This window comes from Canis lupus, chromosome 26 (assembly GCF_003254725.2).
Source record: "Canis lupus dingo isolate Sandy chromosome 26, ASM325472v2, whole genome shotgun sequence".
Lineage (NCBI taxonomy): Eukaryota > Metazoa > Chordata > Mammalia > Carnivora > Canidae > Canis > Canis lupus.
The window spans coordinates 31076461-31086015 of record NC_064268.1 but is presented as its reverse complement, the minus strand read 5'-3'; the positions used below and the strand labels follow the sequence as shown (position 1 = coordinate 31086015).

Genomic DNA, 9555 nt, shown 5'->3' with positions numbered 1-9555 from the left:
TCAAGATTCAAAAAACACAAGTGGCTGCCCAAATGAAAAAGCACAGTTTGCTGCTTCTCTTACTGCGACCTATGGACTTACAACCCAAGTCTGCACCAAGGGCTGTGGGGAGGGACAGGTGCATCTTCTGAATAACATGCTCTCCAGAAACTGCTGGGCCCTCCTGTACTCCTTCTTCTTCTCCCACTCTGGAGATCAGACATGAGCAGTTCGTACTGTGAGGAGAACTCTAGGGAATGATAGACATGGTGACAGTTCTGAAAGACTGATAATGGTGGTGAGAATGTAGAGTGACTAAACCCCTACGCACTGTGTGTCAAAGAGTACAATGGTAGAAACATTTTGGAAAATTCTTTAGCAGGTGCTTTAAAAAAATTCAGATATATTTTTTTCAAAAAAAAATTAAATTTAGATTCAGTGTGCCAACATATAGTATAACACTCAGTACTCATCACATCACGTGCCCTCCCTCATGTCCATCACCCAGTTACCCCATCCCCCCCACCCTCCTCCCCTCCAGTAACCCTCAGTTTGTTTCCTAGAGTTATGAGTCTCTTATGGTTTGTCTCCTTCTATGATTTTTCCCCACTCAGTTTCCACTTCTTCCCTTATGGTCCCTTTCACTATTTCTTATATTCTGTATATGAGTGAAATCATATGATAATTGTCTTTCTCCAGTAAACTTATTTCACTCAGCATAATATCCTCTAGTTCCATCCATGTCAATATAAATGTTAGGTATTCATCCTGTCTAATGGTTGAGTCATATTTCATTGTATGTGTGTGTAAATATATACATATATATATAATTTTTATATTTTATTTCTACAGATTTATTTATCAGGAGTGACTGAAATATATATATATATATATATATATATATATATATATATAGCTGAGGGGCTCCTGGGTGGCTCAGTTGGTTGAGTGTAAGATTCTTGACTTTGGCTCAGGTAGTAATTTCTGGGTCATCAGATCCAGTCCTGGGCTCCCTGCTCACCACTGAGTCCCCCATTCTTGAAATAAATAAATAAAGAAAATATTTATATAATATAATTGAGTCCCATCATCATGGAAATGGCTTTAAGAGAAAACTGGTCAGCTGAATGTCCTTGCTTCCCATTCTTAACCAGTAAATACTTGCCATGGATAAACAAACAGCCAACAGTCTGTCAAGAATGCTCAAGGGATTTTATATAATACAACATATCTGTTCATAGCGGTAAGAACTAGGAAGTGACTTGTCTGAACTTCTTGATTTCCTCGCAGAAGCACAAAAGCACCCCCTTTGGTCCATGCTCTGAGAACAGTGGGCCATGCACCCTTGAGAAGAGCCTTGGCTCCTTCCTTGTGGGCAGTCTTCCCCTGGCAGTCAAGTGTGCCCGTGTACAGGATGTCAGCAACTTTGTGCCCTGATTGCATTAGCATTCGGTGACAAACAATGTCAAAGTGATAGGATTGTGCAATCCTCCAGCTGACAAAGTTGTGCACATTCTTAGGATCTGGAAGCTGTCTGTTTGCAGAGTCACAGATGCCCATGTGGGCAGCTGGGGGTGAGAGTACCCTGCACAGACACAGGAAAGCTCTGGTACAGGCCCATGGTCCCATCAGATTTGTAGATCTTAACTGCAGTCCCTAAGGCCTCTGAATTCCCTTTGGGCTCACATTTGTCCACATCGGCTGCTAGATGGTATGGGAAAAATCAGGAGAATACACAAAACAATGGTGTGTCCCCAGAGGCACCACCCAATGCCAGTTTCCCTCAAAGTAGCACCCGAACTGGGTCTTCTTCTCCACGCCACTCAGGAAGATTAGCTTGTATTAATCTTCGAAGGTGAAGTTGAGAAGCAGGATGGGGAAGTATGTGATGACATTGGCCAGTTTCCCAGGTGGGAAGGACAGACTCCCCACTCCCTGTGGATAAGAACCATGCAGTCCACAATGCCCTGGATTGCTCATCTGTGGTGATTTGCTGGCTGGCAAGTTGCACCTGCAGCAGCAGCCTGACCTGCTCAGAGGACACCAGCCTAGTCTTCGCAAAGACACGTGGTATCTGTCACGTTGAAAGGAAAGAGGAAGCAGTGACAGCAGGATTGCCCTAGGAACCAGGGGCGACTCTGAGACTCTAACAATTTCTTGTAAAATTAAACACATACCTGCTCTTTCACCTGGGTAATTCTACACTCAGGTGTTTGTTGGAGGGAAATAAGAGCATTCTTAGAGAGTGGAATGGGGTTTGCTGGGTACAGAGTGTGGTTGAGGAGGAACAAGTTCTGGAAAATGAGAGGAGTGGTGCTTGCATAACTTTGGGAATGGACTTAATGCTACTGAATTAAACGCTTGAACGTGGTTAGAATGGTTTTATGTCATGCATGTTTCATCCCAATTAAGAAGACATACCCATAGAATGACATCTATAGAAATGTCCATGATAATTTTATTCACAATAGCTCAAAATGCGAAATAATAAAAACATCTATCAAAAAGTAAATGACAAAATATATTGTCATAAATTCATTTAGAGTGAGGGTTGAGCAAATCACAGCCAACTGGACAAATCTAGCCTGAGCACTCCAACTGATCTTCATATATTTTGAGCTATAAAAAAACTAGAAAGATAATTATGTGATAGAGACCAGTGTGTGACCAGCAAAACCTACAACAGTTACGATATGGCTTTTTATGGAAAGAAAATTTACTGACTTTTGATTTAGAAGGTAATTACTACTCAATAAGAAGAACAAATCATTGACACTTGAAGCATAAATATATCTGATAAACATTATGTTGAATGAAATAATCCAAGCACAAGAGATATATCCTGAGCAGTTCAACTGATATGAAGTTCTAGAAAGGGCAAAATCAAGTGAACATCTTCAACATCGATAGAATTTGATTAAACTGACAAGTGCTTCCCTATATTATCTGCTGAGAAGGATATGATGTGACTTATGTGATATGAAGGCAAAAAATGCTTAATGAAAATTAAAACCATGAAGAAACATCAGAAAACAAAATCTGAGGGGTATTCTACAGACAAACTGGCTTGGACTCTTAAAAAATATTGATGTCATGGAAGACAAATAAAGGCAGAGGAATTATCCAAGTTTTTATTATTTTTTTTTAAACTAAAGTATCAAGACGAGATACAGTGCATACCTAGGGGCAAATGCTGTAAAGGATATTAATGAGGTAATTAGAAATCTTTGACTATGGATGGTAGTTTATATAATGATTCAGCTCTGTTTCTAAGACAAATTTAATATATTTTAAAGCACTTAAAATATATTTTAAATAAAATACATAATATGTTTAAAACATGTAACATGAAATGTTTTTAAAATATGTTTAAAATATTTAAAATTATTGGAAAAGCATCCACATATAATTCTTATTTACTTGAAAGGAACAAAGCTCAATTCTGATTATGTGAGATTATATTCTTGATTTTGTAAATCAAGCAGATTAAGGTGGTATGGTTCCCCTGCTCTAGATAGTGGCAGAAGGCCAGATTTATGATTTGCTGTTTCTCTCTTCCTTTTATAAGCTTTGTCACAGAAATTAGGTTTTTGAATCTGAGGGCCTCATATGTCCTCAGAGAGATAACACTAAATTGCATCTTTGACCCCATCCGTGTTATACAATCTCACCGGGCTGTCATTCGGATCCTTTCCTTCACAAGCTCAGCAGGAAACCACAAGATGGAAATAGACAGAAAATACTATTGGTAGTTGATAAGTGACCAGAGTCAGCCAGTCCAGGCCTATCTCATCCAGCTGCTTTTCTCAGTTTCATAATCCACTTTTATAACCCAAATCATGAGTAGAATTAAAACCAACAGATGCATCAATTACTTGGAAGAAATGTTCCTTTGGGGAAGTGTGATTGGTTACCTCCCTTTGTCAATGGAGTTTTTTTACCTGGATAATTATTTCTTACCCTTTGGGTCTCATAAATAAACAAAGAAACTTCTGTTACAGTTCACATGTCCCTATGACACCAACAGCTGCTATTTACTTATATATATATTATATATATAATATATAAAATATATAATATTGTAATTATATATTATATCACTGAGTGCATATCTGCTGAGTGTGCTCTGCTAGGAGCTGACGTGGAAGCAGCTATTATATATTATATAATATTATATATTTTATATAATATATTATATATATTTATTACTTATATATTAAGTATAATGAACTTATATTATAATATATTATAAGATAACTTATGTTATATATAAGTAAATTATAAATATGTGTGTATGTATATATACATATAATCATTTATATATATATTTATATATATATAAAATCAATCACAAAGATATATTGAGTACTTGTTACATGCCAAACACTAGGAATAGAAAGTTAAGGATATAGTCCCTCCAATTACAAGCTATTTGATATTAGTTATTTTGTGGGGTGCTAAATATTACAGTAAAATCTAGATTTTTAAATATAATCAAAATGACTGGATATTAGAGTAAAATTAAAGCTACTATTTAACTTATTCTCTGGTCTAAGATATCTAATAACAAGGTATAGATTCTAAGGAATACCTGAAGTATTGGGAACATAATCTATACAATGGACAGCTCCTCAGATGCAGCTCACAGGTCGGGTGCTAGGAGGCTGGTCCAGACTGCAGCCTGAGAGCCCTTCAGCACCTGGACACTGAGTCAGTGCCCCTGGGAACGAACTCCTACCTCGCAGCTACTCCCGCTTCTCCGTGTCCTGTAACTGGAGGATCAAAAGAACATTAGTTCTCCTTCTGGGTAGAGATAGGTGAACTGACATGTCTAACATGGACTCTAAATTCTTTCAGGTGACAGGAAGTAACCTTGTGGCATAGGAGCACAGGGACAGAGGTATTAAAGTACGTATTTAGCTAAGAGGCAATGTTACCTTAAAAGTAAAGTATTTTGCAGAGCTTTGTGCTCTGAAAATGTACTAAATAACTCAAGAAGTAGGTGAGAGTAGCAAACCATTATGTTGAGAACTATTTTTAATTAACCTTTGGTCCTCCCAAATAAGGTAAATTAATGAAAGAAATCAGAAATTGTGTTAATAAATTAATATATGAGTAGGCTGAGAATAAGAAATAATCTGCTTTTTTCCACTAATTAATCATGGCTCAGGATATGAAACTTTTCCTCAACAATCTGTTGGTTGCATTATTTTGGAAATTTAATGTATAATGTCGTAGTTTTTTTTTTCTGTCTCCTTTTTTATAATAACTTGAGAAGAATATTTCATACACAGTTTGTCAATGCAGAGACAAGGAATTCAGTGTAGAATGTCTTTCTTGACTCATAAGCCATTTAAGCGTACATATTACTCTTTAATACTTAAATGTTCAAAACACTTCATATGATCTCCCCATATTATCAGACAATCACTCTGATAATTTCTTACAATACACACTCTCTATTTTCTGGTTGGTACTTGCCCCATTCTCTGACCAAGTGTCCAGTGACCTGTCCCTACTAGCCTTCCTCCCGCTGACTGATTAGTTTCCCTGTGTGTTCTGCTGCACACTGAAACGTTGACCACACTGGACGGCGGTGCTGACTGTGGCCACCTTCACACAGACCCTACCAATCTGGCTGCTGCTCCCACGTCAGCTCCTACCAGAGCACACTCAGCAGATATACACTCAGTGAGTTCCACCTAAACGAATGCCTGGACCACTAGCCATTCAGGCATGACTTCCCTAGATGTCTTCCTGTACAAGAATGTGTTTTTGTGAATAATCAGAAACCCACAAATACTGGCTTGATCAAGTAAAGAGTCTTCTGGTTGTCATTTAACAAAAAGCCAGGAGTCAGGCAGTGTATACACAGTAGAGGTACTACTTCACAGTGTCCTCAGGGAGCTGGTTTGCTGATAATAGGCATTTAATGTCTTTAATGAAAGATTAAAAGCATAGATTAACACTTTGGCTATCCAATCCTTGAACTCAATTTCCACAATATATGTAGAAGTCCTAGGTCACAACTAAATAGTCTAAATTAATGTTAGTTAACCCATAATGGTGGCATTACCCAAATAACTAAGAAGAGGTATTTCAGGAGTAGGCTACTTCTTTTCTTTAAGTAGAAAATCCAATACAAATGAACCATCTTCAATTTTTCCTGAAATGTTAGATCCCAGAAAACTGTATTATTCCATGAAAGTCTACAGAAGCACCAGGAAAGAAAGGGTATGTACGAGGTTTGGAGTCTCTGAGTTAAATGGAATTGAATATAACTGAATCTATCTCATTATTGCAGAACTTCAGAGAGTTTTAGTTGGTGAACTAGAGTTGTGGGCTCCTAGAGAGTGACATTAAGGAATGCAATTTCCATTTTTTAAACTAAAGAACAATTATGTACTTAATTTGTTGTTATAGCCAGCTTAGGGCTGCCAAAGTAAGATACCACAGACTGGATTAAACAGAAAGTTATTTTCTCATAGTCTGGAGACTGGAAGTCCAAGATAAAGGTGCCCACAAGTTTGGTTTTGGTGAAGCCTCTTTTCCTGGCTTCTTTCTTGACAAGAGCACTCATGGTTTTTCTTCTGTGTGCATACACACAGAAAGAAAGAGGGAGAGAAAGATTGAGAGAGGGAGAGAGAGAGAAAGAAAGAGAGGAGAGAGAGAGAGAGAGGAAGAGACTTGGTGTCTTTTCTTCCTCTTACAAGGACACCAGTCCTATTGTACCAGGCCCCCTCCTTCATGACTTCATTCAACATTACCTACCTCCTTCAAGGCCCTATCTCCAAATATGTTCACATTGAGGATCAGAGCATCAACATCTGAATTTAGGGGGACAGAAATCAATTCATAACATTTACTCATTTTAGAACAATTTAGTTTTTGATCAATGTTGGTATGAAAACTTAGTGATGGCTTCTAAATAGTGTATAATTTTTAAAGCATATTAAATAAGACTGTTCCTACACTTTGGCTAAAGTTTTTTTGACAGAATGAATTTTCCAAAAATGTTTCCAAAAATATATCCTATGTTTTTCTAACAATAAGACTTTGCTATTCCTCCTATAGAATATTGAGTATATGTCCCCCAACCATGTAGCTCGGTGGACTTTGTGACTACCTCAGCCAGTACCATATGGTGCAAAGGATGCTACGTGACTTCAAAGCTACTGCCCGATTCTTTTAGAACACTGGCCATGGGAGAAGCCAGTACCATGTGAAAGTACAACAGCCCTGAGGCTTCCATGCCATGAAGAAGCCCACACCAGTGAATGTGGAGAGACCATATGGAAGGATCTTAGATCTACATGAAAAGAGAGACATGTCTGATAGTACCCATCTGCTCCAGCTTCAACTCTTTCCTTTCCAGCCACACATGACTGTAGCCACACAAAAGACCTGGAACCAGAACTGTCCATCAGAGCTCCTTCCTAATTTCTGACCTACAAAGGAATGACCTACCATGAATAATAGATGACTACTACTTTTTTTTAAGCCACTAAATTTGGGGCTGGATGGTTATATTGCTAACTGAAAAATAATTTGGAACCTAAATATACAATTGATACCATTGATTTGGGATCGTGTGTCGGGTAGAAATTGGAAGAACATAGGAGAATGTTTGCAGAAGCATAATGGTCCTAGAAGTGGCTGTTGGTAAGGGAATAAAAAAAACATCAGCAAACAATGGTAGTAGAAGCTAAGGAACTTAGGTTCCTGGTCATGTAATACTGGAAAGTTGGTGGCATAGTTGTATGCAACTGGTGAACAAGAAATATGCTTAGTGAATTCATTCATCCAGCTAGGAAATTTCTAGAAAGAATGTGGAAAAAAGCAGTTACAACAAATTGAAGATAATTTTGAAATGACCTCAAAAAAAAAAAAAAAGAAAAGAAAAAAGAAAAGAAGAGAAAAGTTTGTAGAGTGTTAGGTTGTAAATGAACAATGAAACAAAAAAAAAAAGAATTAGGATAAAAAAGGACATACTAATGATGTTTGGAGCTTAAAACTCCCATAAAAGGACTTAAAAATACAAAACAACGTTAGTATAGAATCCATTGGAAAAAGAGATAAATGTACACGTGTTTAAAAACAGAAATCTATAAAATATTACAAAATTATGAAGAATTTTGTCAAATTTCCAAAAAGAAAAAATATCCTACATGAAACAAATTTAAGAATAATGAATGTCAAGGTCAAAATGTATGTACATTTCAGCCAAAAGTAGAAAGATGTATTGAACATTGTTAACAAAAACTAATCACTGTGGTACAGAAACTGATGGCAGCAAACAAATTCTGGGTGAAGGCAGAGCTGAAACTGTCAGAGGTAGTTAAGATGTACACAGACGATTCACAAAATGGTTGCACATTTACATAAAATAAGAATCGTCTGTAAAACTCGGAAATGAGAGCCCATGTCTATTCCGTCCTGCTTATGGTGACCTGAAGGTAGACCTTTTTTTTCTGGAGAGAAGACATAAGCTGTCAGCCCAAGACACATGTTAAGAAAACCCAGCCTGAAGGTTTGAATGCTTAGCAGGTAGAAACTGAATCAACTCTTCGGAGCTACATTAATCACATGCTTTCAATAAAAGGACCTCAAGGCAAAAACACATCCTCTATTTTGTCCCTCACATAGACTATATGGAATCGTCTATGATCAATCAAAAATGTGCCAATTTGATTTATTTCCCTCTTCTTTTTTTCTATTTATTTATTTATTTATTTATTTATTTATTTATTTATTATTCATTTTACATTTTTTAAATTAAAATTCAATTTGCCAACATATAGTATAACACCCAATGCCCCAATACTCATCCTATCAAGTGCCTTCCTCAGTTCCTGTCACCCTGTTACCCCAACCCCCCCTGCCTACCTCCCCTTCTGCAAGTTTGTTTCCCAGAGTTAGGAGTCTCTCATGGTTTGTCTCCCTCTCTAATTTTTCCCACTCAGTTCCCCTCCTTTCCCTTATAATCCCTTTCACTATTTCTTATATTCCACGTGTGAGTGAGACCATATGATGATTTGTTTCCTTCTTATACTGGAAGATGATTTGTTTCCTTCTTATACCGGAAGACTGACTGGGTCAGTGTTTGAAGATGGGCATCTTTCTGGTCCTAAAGGGCCAGCCAAGATGTTCAGAGAAAGGTCTGTTCTGGTTTTGAGCCAGAAGGCAGTTACATCTGTGAATGTAAGAGGATGATTTTCTATGACGGTAGGGGATGGATGGGGCTTGGCAAAGCCTTCCGGCCTTTGCACATGTGCTCTCAGACTCACTGTTACAAGGATGCCCATGTCTATCTCATTATTTTTGACTGTCTCCTCAAATATAGACATCATGGACTCCAACCACCTGGTTATTAGTGCAGAGCATTTATCCCTAAGATAGTCTCATCTGGTTTTCACAATGAATAAGAAATATGCTTTTAAATCATTAAGGAAAGATTATTGGAAACCTTCATTTGATACTTAATGCTGAGTCTTGTGATCAAAAAACAACACACCCTAGGTGAAGCTACTTTAGGCAGAATCCTTTCTGTACATTTATCTTTTTAGTCTCCTAAGG

The 9555-nt window shown here is 37.4% G+C and overlaps 1 pseudogene; it reads right to left on the bottom strand.

Moving 5' to 3' along the window:
- Window positions 1-1182: 1182 nt before the first annotated feature.
- On the bottom strand, window positions 1183-9326 carry LOC112656242 (ADP/ATP translocase 2-like; annotated as a pseudogene).
- Window positions 9327-9555: the final 229 nt, after the last annotated feature.